General features: G+C 32.1%; 1 long non-coding RNA gene across 1 annotated transcript; it reads right to left on the reverse strand.

The window, feature by feature from the left end:
* Positions 1 to 536: 536 nt before the first annotated feature.
* On the reverse strand, positions 537 to 7,312 carry LOC129221448 (uncharacterized). Its single transcript, XR_008580516.1, has 2 exons — positions 7,095 to 7,312; positions 537 to 835 (listed from the first exon to the last, which is right to left on the reverse strand). It is a non-coding gene; the product is annotated as an uncharacterized LOC129221448 (long non-coding RNA).
* Positions 7,313 to 7,718: the final 406 nt, after the last annotated feature.

Genomic DNA, 7,718 nt, shown 5'->3' on the forward strand with positions numbered 1-7,718 from the left:
ATACAATCACTATTGTCTGTACAGTAAATGAAATACAGGTGATAAGGTAGCTTAAAGACAACAAGAATTCAGTAGAAAAACTGTTGGAATTCATCCATAAAAAATACTGCTATAGTGTCGATTAAAATTCGACTATTTCACGAGTTTTTACTAATCTGATGGGAGAAACTCAGTATAATGTCCCAGTAAAGTTCAGTTCAAAATTGAATGAAAACTTTTCACATACAAAAAAAGACATATAGGAATAAGGTTTTTTGCAGAGATCTTTCAAATGAAAAATGTTTCATTTGTGTCAAACTGTTAGGGATATGTGCTTCTGTCAGTCTCTATAATGACTTTTGATCTATCTCGAAATCCTTTTTTTTAATTTTATTTCTGTACTTTTTAACCTTTTTTTTTTCATTTAGTTTCATTTTAGACAAGTTATGCCTTCTTACATACTTCTTTCTTTTCACTTTTGTAAAAAAGTATCCTTTAAAAAAAATGCAATATACTTCAGAATCTCAACAATAAACAATTGAATTATATTCAAAATCTAGATCAAATATGCATTTATTTGAAAATGAGCTAGAGAACTACAGTTGCTAATAGAAACATATGTTAATTTGCATTTACATGCACTTATCTCCCCGGTAATCTCATTTTGTAAAATTTTTCTAATTAATAAAACTTCTGGACGAATCAAAATGTCTCAAATAAACTTCAAGTTATCAATAATATACATTTCAAGTAAATTTTCAGCAATCAAATCACAGTTAAAATCATGTGTTTTTTGGCTTCAATGAATTGAAAGGATAAATATTCAGCAATCTTGCAACTCCTACGTATCCCAAACCTGAAAATAAATGCAAAATCCATAAAAGTTGAAAGCAGTATTGTTGAAATATTTAATGCAAACTAAAGATGCACTGAATACCAAATACTCAGTGGCGGCTCGTGGGAGGGGGCCCGGGCCTCCTCACTTTTTTCAGACAATAATTTATAACTTTTATTTATTTTCCTTTTTTTGTGCGTACATGTTTGAAATTTAAAAAAAAATTGCACCGAATTTTCTTGCTTATAATCTTTGGATTATCTGTAAAAAAAGAGTAAAAGCAATGAGGTACACTGCCGCGGATTGTCTGTTTTTTTTCCTCAACACCAACGCATTGAGCCTCAATATTTACAGCAGAATTCGCCGAGACTGTTACCCTGCCTGTATGTTGATTATTTTACATAGTTTGAATGCTCTTCTTACGGAATTCAGGCTAAGTAAAATAAACAACATACAGTAAAGGAAGAAGCCTTCATTTGCACAATAGACCAGTTGTTCCTTTCTTGACTCTTTGTCTTCAAGTAATTAGCCTACCATAATGACAATTTAGAAAGAAAAAAAAAATTATTTTTAGACTTTTTTTTTTTTTGAATATACAGTAAACTCCCGATTATCGGCGGTCGGGTTATCCGCTGCTCGGAGTATCCGCGGGTCTTTTCACTATTTTTTTTTTAACAGTCATTAAATGCTTTTAAAACTTTTGATCGTGTTATTGTTCGTTTTTAGATTTTACATATGTATATTTTTTACTTTCAATGTTAGCAAATGGAATGTAGCTATGTTTTTAACAAAAATGTAAATGTATGTGTAAGTGTTATTCATATTTTTTAGCTATTGTATACAGTAATATCGTTTTTTAATTATTATTCTGATTATCCGCGGTTTTCGCTTATCCGCGGTTACCATGCCACCCTATTCCGCGGATAATCGGGAGTTTACTGTACTTTAAAAGATATTACTTCTTCACGTTTTTAATTTAGTTGCTAAAATTGTATGTTAAATCAAAACGTATCTAAGAAACACGACAGGGAAGAAAAGATTTTAATTTGAAAAAAATTAATGTTAGGGTAAATCTTATTTTTTTTTTTTGAAAAGAAATCTTTGAATAAAAAATTTTTCAATAGTTAGAGTTAATTTGTCAGTTAGTCTCCCCCCCCCCTTCCTCCCCGTCCCTGTCCCGGCTTCATCCTATTTCTTCCTTCATTCTCCAAGTTCGTCTGAAAATAAGAATCTGTCATCCTAATCCCTCTCTCCCGCCAAAAATACTATGGAGCATCAACTTTCATTTGCAGAACTTCAATTTCACAAAATTTCCAGGGAAAGTCTATGAATATCTTACAACATTGCTTAAAACTGTGTTCAAAAAAAGTTGTTAAAATTGTGTTTTTGGAAAAAAAATCTAGGGGAAAGCACCAGAACCCCTTCCCGTAAAAATCTTTAAAGTTTGTCTAAAATTGCGATTTTGGAACTGCAATTTCGAAAATTTGGATGGGGAGGAGGAATTGATTTCTTTTTATTTTTCAAAAAAAGAAGGAAAAAAAAAGATCGGGGAGAGCCCCGGAGCCCCATCCCTTATCCTAACGTCAATAAATGTGGCTTATAAACCGCTGTTTAAGGCTTCAATTTCTACAAATTCTTTTGTACCATTCTTTCCCCTAACATCACCAGAAAGACCGTCTAAAATTGCGTTTTTAAAACTACGAGTTCCAAAATTTAGAGATTTGATGAGCAAATCTAATAAATCAAATTGATGAGATTTTTTTCCTACTGTGCCCCCCCCCCCTTAAAAATTATTTCTTAGCTGTGCTACTTTTGTTTGTTATGTTGTAGGATGTACATGTGTGCATATATTGTTTCAATTTTTTTTTTTTTTTGATTAAAAAATGTTTTCCCATTGTTACACCAAAAATTATTACTTATTTTAAATTACTGCTAATGTAGTTTTAAAGAAAATGTGACAAGTTATCAATAATTTGAAGAAAATAAAAAGTTCGATTTTTTTCTTTGTCCGCATAAAAATTCTGAATGACCCATGGGCGCCAGCAGATTCATATGCAGATGGGCACGCCCACATGTAAATCTCTGAGATTTCTTTTTTAGAATTTTTTAAATTTATTTATTTTTAGTTTGTTTTTTTTTTAATTTAGTTTTATCTATTTTTATTTGATTTATTTTTAGTTTTTTGTTTTTTTTTTTTTAATTTAGTTTTATCTATTTTATTTTATTTATTTTTAGTTTTTTTTTTTTTTTTTCAATTTAGTTTTATCTATTTTTATTTTATTTATTTTAAAGCAAATACTGAAATGTATTTTTATCTTTGATAAAGTTAATTAACTTATAATTTTTACCAATCTCTCTGATTACAATATTTTTGCACTTTTGTAGTTTGGTCTTGCTTAAAATAAAATTAATTTTACTCATTCAAAATGTTTTGTTAATAAAAGATTAAAAACAATATTGCTATTAAAAATATTAGATTAATATTGATTTTAGAAATTTATTTATTTATTTTGAAAAGTCGGGGGGGTGAAAGGGCTTCCTTTGCAGCCTCTTACTGGTGCTGCAAGGAGGCGTACTGCAGCGTCGGAAAGCGTACTGGATATAAACGTGAGATTATTAATCTTCGTGATGTATTTTGTAGCTTTTCCCTATCTGATTTATTAAGTTTTACTTGAAGAAGTCAGAAGGTGAAAGTACACCACACTGCGGGCAATCATGGACATAAACATATCAATATCTTTCGTGATTTACTTATAGTTGTTTAAATATTTTGTAGCTTGTCCTGTTTTGAAACAAATTAGTTAAGTTAAGAAAGTTTAAATGTAAAAAAAAAAAAATCAAAAACTGGGGGGGGGGGAGGAGTGACCCATGATCTGGCCCCCTCACTTTTTCAAGGCACGAGCCGCCACTGCAAATACTTGATGAAAATTTGAAGAAACTCCTTTTACATTTCAATACGTTCGAAAAACAAAATATGAATAGATTAGTTCCATACTGTGCACTATAGCCAAGTATTCATACAGGTTAATTGATGTACAACTGAAGAATTTTGCACTTTTTGGAACAGCATTGTGGATATGCTGCTTGTAATCATTTTTTAATTAAATTTAATTTGAAATTTTAAAACCTTTAAGAAGATTTTTTTTTAAGCCAAACATGATGCAGTTAGTAAAATTACTTTTTAAATACACATGAAGAAAACATTATAATCAAGATGTATTGAAAACTAATTTATCAATCTATTGCTCTTTTAATTTTAGAAAATTGCCAGTCATACAAGTATTACAGGGTACGCCGATATATATATCATGATATATATCTGATATTTATTTTGAAAATATGATATTTTTGTTTTCAACTATGGTATTTTCAATATAAAAAGTATATTAATCATAGTAATTTTGTTCATTTATTATTAAAAATAACCAAAAAGTTAAGTACTAAATTTTTATGATGTATAATACATCATTAACATAAGAAAGTAATGCAATATTCCATTTTTACTTGTATTTTATATTCATAAAATTATTAGTTATGTAGCAATTTTAATTCATAGTGAACAATTCAGGAAAATGAAAAATCAGAAACAGATACTAAAAATATACTGCTCAACCTCATGCAATGTGCTGAAATTGCCTAAGCGCTTTTCCTCCTATATGTATATGATATACTGCGCAGAACGGTGGTGTTATCTAGTCTTGGAAAGGTTGAAAAGCTATGGTAGTGCTCTTTAATCAGAATTAGAAAAAGATTTTCCTTTTACAAAGGAAAATCTCGATAAATTACGATAAAATGATGATAAAATAAAAAATCCTGAAGAAAAATGGGAGAAATTGATACTTAAATGTAAACTTGGGAGAAATGGACAGAAAACGGGTGTCTCCTGTGAAAAACGGGGTAGTTAGCAGGTATGTAAGTGTAATCAGGCCCATTAAGCCTGGTTTAGAGGTTACACAAAAATTACACCAAAAATTTTTGTTATGGGGTTTAAAATCAAGAGGATATATAAAGTGCATAACAATGTGGCTTTTTTACTCCAGTCAATAAAGAAAAGTTGTGTAACTGAAACTTTGTCCCCTCCCCTCTAAATATTGCGGAGACCCTCCCAAAAGCAAGAGCCCCCCTCCCCCCCCCCCCCCAAAAAAAGGGAAACATACCCCTCAAAGCAACACCCCTAACAATTTCAATTGTTTAGTCTGCGCTGTGAGCAAGGTGGTGCCCTATGTGGGCACCTCTGCTTTAATCGATTGTACCGTTTAAGGTAACTCCTGTAAATGTGTGGGGCCTTCTTCTTCTTCAAAGCACAATAGCCTTTTGCAGGCCAAGGCTGACTCTCTGATCCTTCTTCAGTTGACAATATAAGTCATGACGGTCCTCCATCGGTTGACTCCATAAGTTTGAGGTTCTTTTCATTCAACATTGCCCAACCATCATGTTGGTGGTCATCTTCTACGTCTAGTCTCTTCAATTTTCAAAGTACAGTTGACTCCCACTACAACGAGATCCGACTTACGCGAAATGGCTATAACGCGAATTTTTCCCCGGTAAAGAATTTTATCTCTAATGCAAATCCTTCACCCGCAACATGAAAATTTTCCGAAGGGAATCACATTTTTTTGGGAATGAACCTTCATCCCCTTGGCATCGCTGAGAGCGGAAGTTCCCACACCGAACTAGTTTAGACATCGCTTATACAAATAACTACTCCTCATTTTCCATTAATTATTTTCATGATATATGGGAAAGTTGATGAAATATAAGGACACCTAAGAGCGCTGCTTCATTTAAAGTTTGAAGATAGAAGGAAAAAGAGAAAGTTTCAACAACTATAGTGCATTTGTTTTTCTTACTACATAATGTACGTACCGTAGTGGTTTATTTTACGTCTTCCTTTCCCATTGATCATTGATTTTGTGCATCGTAGCAGCTTTTTATGTTAAATAAAACTTTTTTTTTTAAATACAATAAATAAAAATACAATTTTTCATTTAAGAAACAATAATGTATAGTTAAGAAATGGTTTTTAACAGTTTGAGGTGGTGTTTACAAGCGTCTTTAATCGTATGGGTATGTTTATAAAAGTTTTTACACATACCCTTTTCCACAACGCGAAATTTCAACTTACGCGTAGGGTCTTGGAACGCATCCCTCGCGTAAGTCGGGACTCGACTGTATTGGCATATCTATACAGATGACCCATCCACCTAATACATGATGCTTTTATAATTCTCACAATATCAGTCCCTCAAAATATTTTCAGTACGTTTCATGGTTGTAAAAAATTCCCTACTCATTGTTCTCTTGAATATGTCCAAAGATTTCTCTTGCAGTGAATTAGTTTCTGAGGCCATAAAAACTTATACTAGCCATAAAGATTCTATTATTTATTTCATATGTTGGGCCTACTCTAATGGAATTTCTAAATTGAGTCCTTAGTGTAATTTTAAACGAATTTCCCTACCTGTAAGAGAAAAATTGGGGAAATTGTTTACATCAAGGGTACTGTTTTTTTAAATCAAGATTATGTTTTGAAAAATCAAATTTCTATTGTAAACTTCTACTAGGGATCACACAGACAACAAGTCTTCTGCAGTATAATAAAGGTGCAGCTTAGTAGCTGCCACTTGCCAATTGATTCAAAAAAAAAAAATTCTGTGCCTATCGCTACAAGAGTGATTTAAAATACTCCTCTAATTGGCAAAAAGGGGTCATTGCATCAACCATACTGAGATAAATATGTCGAAAAAGGAACTGTCTGTAAATTGTTGCTACAGCAGTACCATTTTTCAATTTTCTCTCGTGACATCACGGCTTGTAATAAATCAAGTGTTTGTCCTGTATGATTATATTTATTTTGACAAAAAAAAAAGCATTTGAATAGGTTTCAATCTCTCCCTTTATATTCTGTCTGAGGTATTACCAACCACAACCAACACATAAGGCAGAATTTTCATTTTCTGCTCCCAATAAACGCTACTTAATTTTCGAGACAAGCCGCTTTTGACGAATTGAAATGAAAATTTTAACATTTATACAAATCTGCTATAATCCCTCACTCTATCTGTTGATCCCTGAATCAAACAAAGCTTTTGTATCACGAAATTTCTCTGAAATTAGAAATATAATAGGCGGCAACTCTGGCAGACAGAAGAAATTGACACCAATGAAAAAGCTTCAAACATTTTAATTATTCAATCCCTATTATTTTTTAAATCATTTATAATTTTTTTTGTTTCTTTTAATAATATTAGGGGGGGGGGGGGATCAATAAAGATCATACTTGTTCCAAAAACTGCAGTTATTACTCGGGTATACATGAGCTTTCCTTTCATACCACGGAAAAAAACGTAAGCACTTGCACCTAGTAAACTGGTGCCTCCAATCAATCTACAAGACATGCAATCCACAGGAGAAGAAACTGTTTGAATCGTTTTTTCTTCCATTTCTAAGAAAGAAAACAAAAACACGGCGACTTGGAAAAATGACAGACTGATCTGCTGAGTCTCTCCTTCCCTGTGACATGGAGCTAGAAGTTATTGGAGATGCGAATGAAGGAAAGGATTGATTCACGTTTTGGGTTTGAGAGTAGGTTTGAGTGTATAAGTGGGTCACGTGTTTCGTGCGTTTATATATGAGTTTATATTTTTTTTTTTTCATATCTTATAACTTGCTTTGAAGCGAAATGTATGTTAGTAACTTTTCATCGTGTTTGTGAGAAGCTTTTTTCTCTATTCCTCTGAAATTACATTACACCACAAAAAAAGCCTGACTAGACTAACTCAGTCAGAAGAAAAATATTACTGATGCGGCTGTTACTAATAGTCCAAGAGCCCATGATAGCCAGACATACGTCATTGTATAAAGGCCCAAAATTTTCCTGCGTGGTGACATGAAAACCACGTTA

Source organism: Uloborus diversus, chromosome 4 (genome assembly GCF_026930045.1).
Source record: "Uloborus diversus isolate 005 chromosome 4, Udiv.v.3.1, whole genome shotgun sequence".
Classification (NCBI taxonomy): domain Eukaryota; kingdom Metazoa; phylum Arthropoda; class Arachnida; order Araneae; family Uloboridae; genus Uloborus; species Uloborus diversus.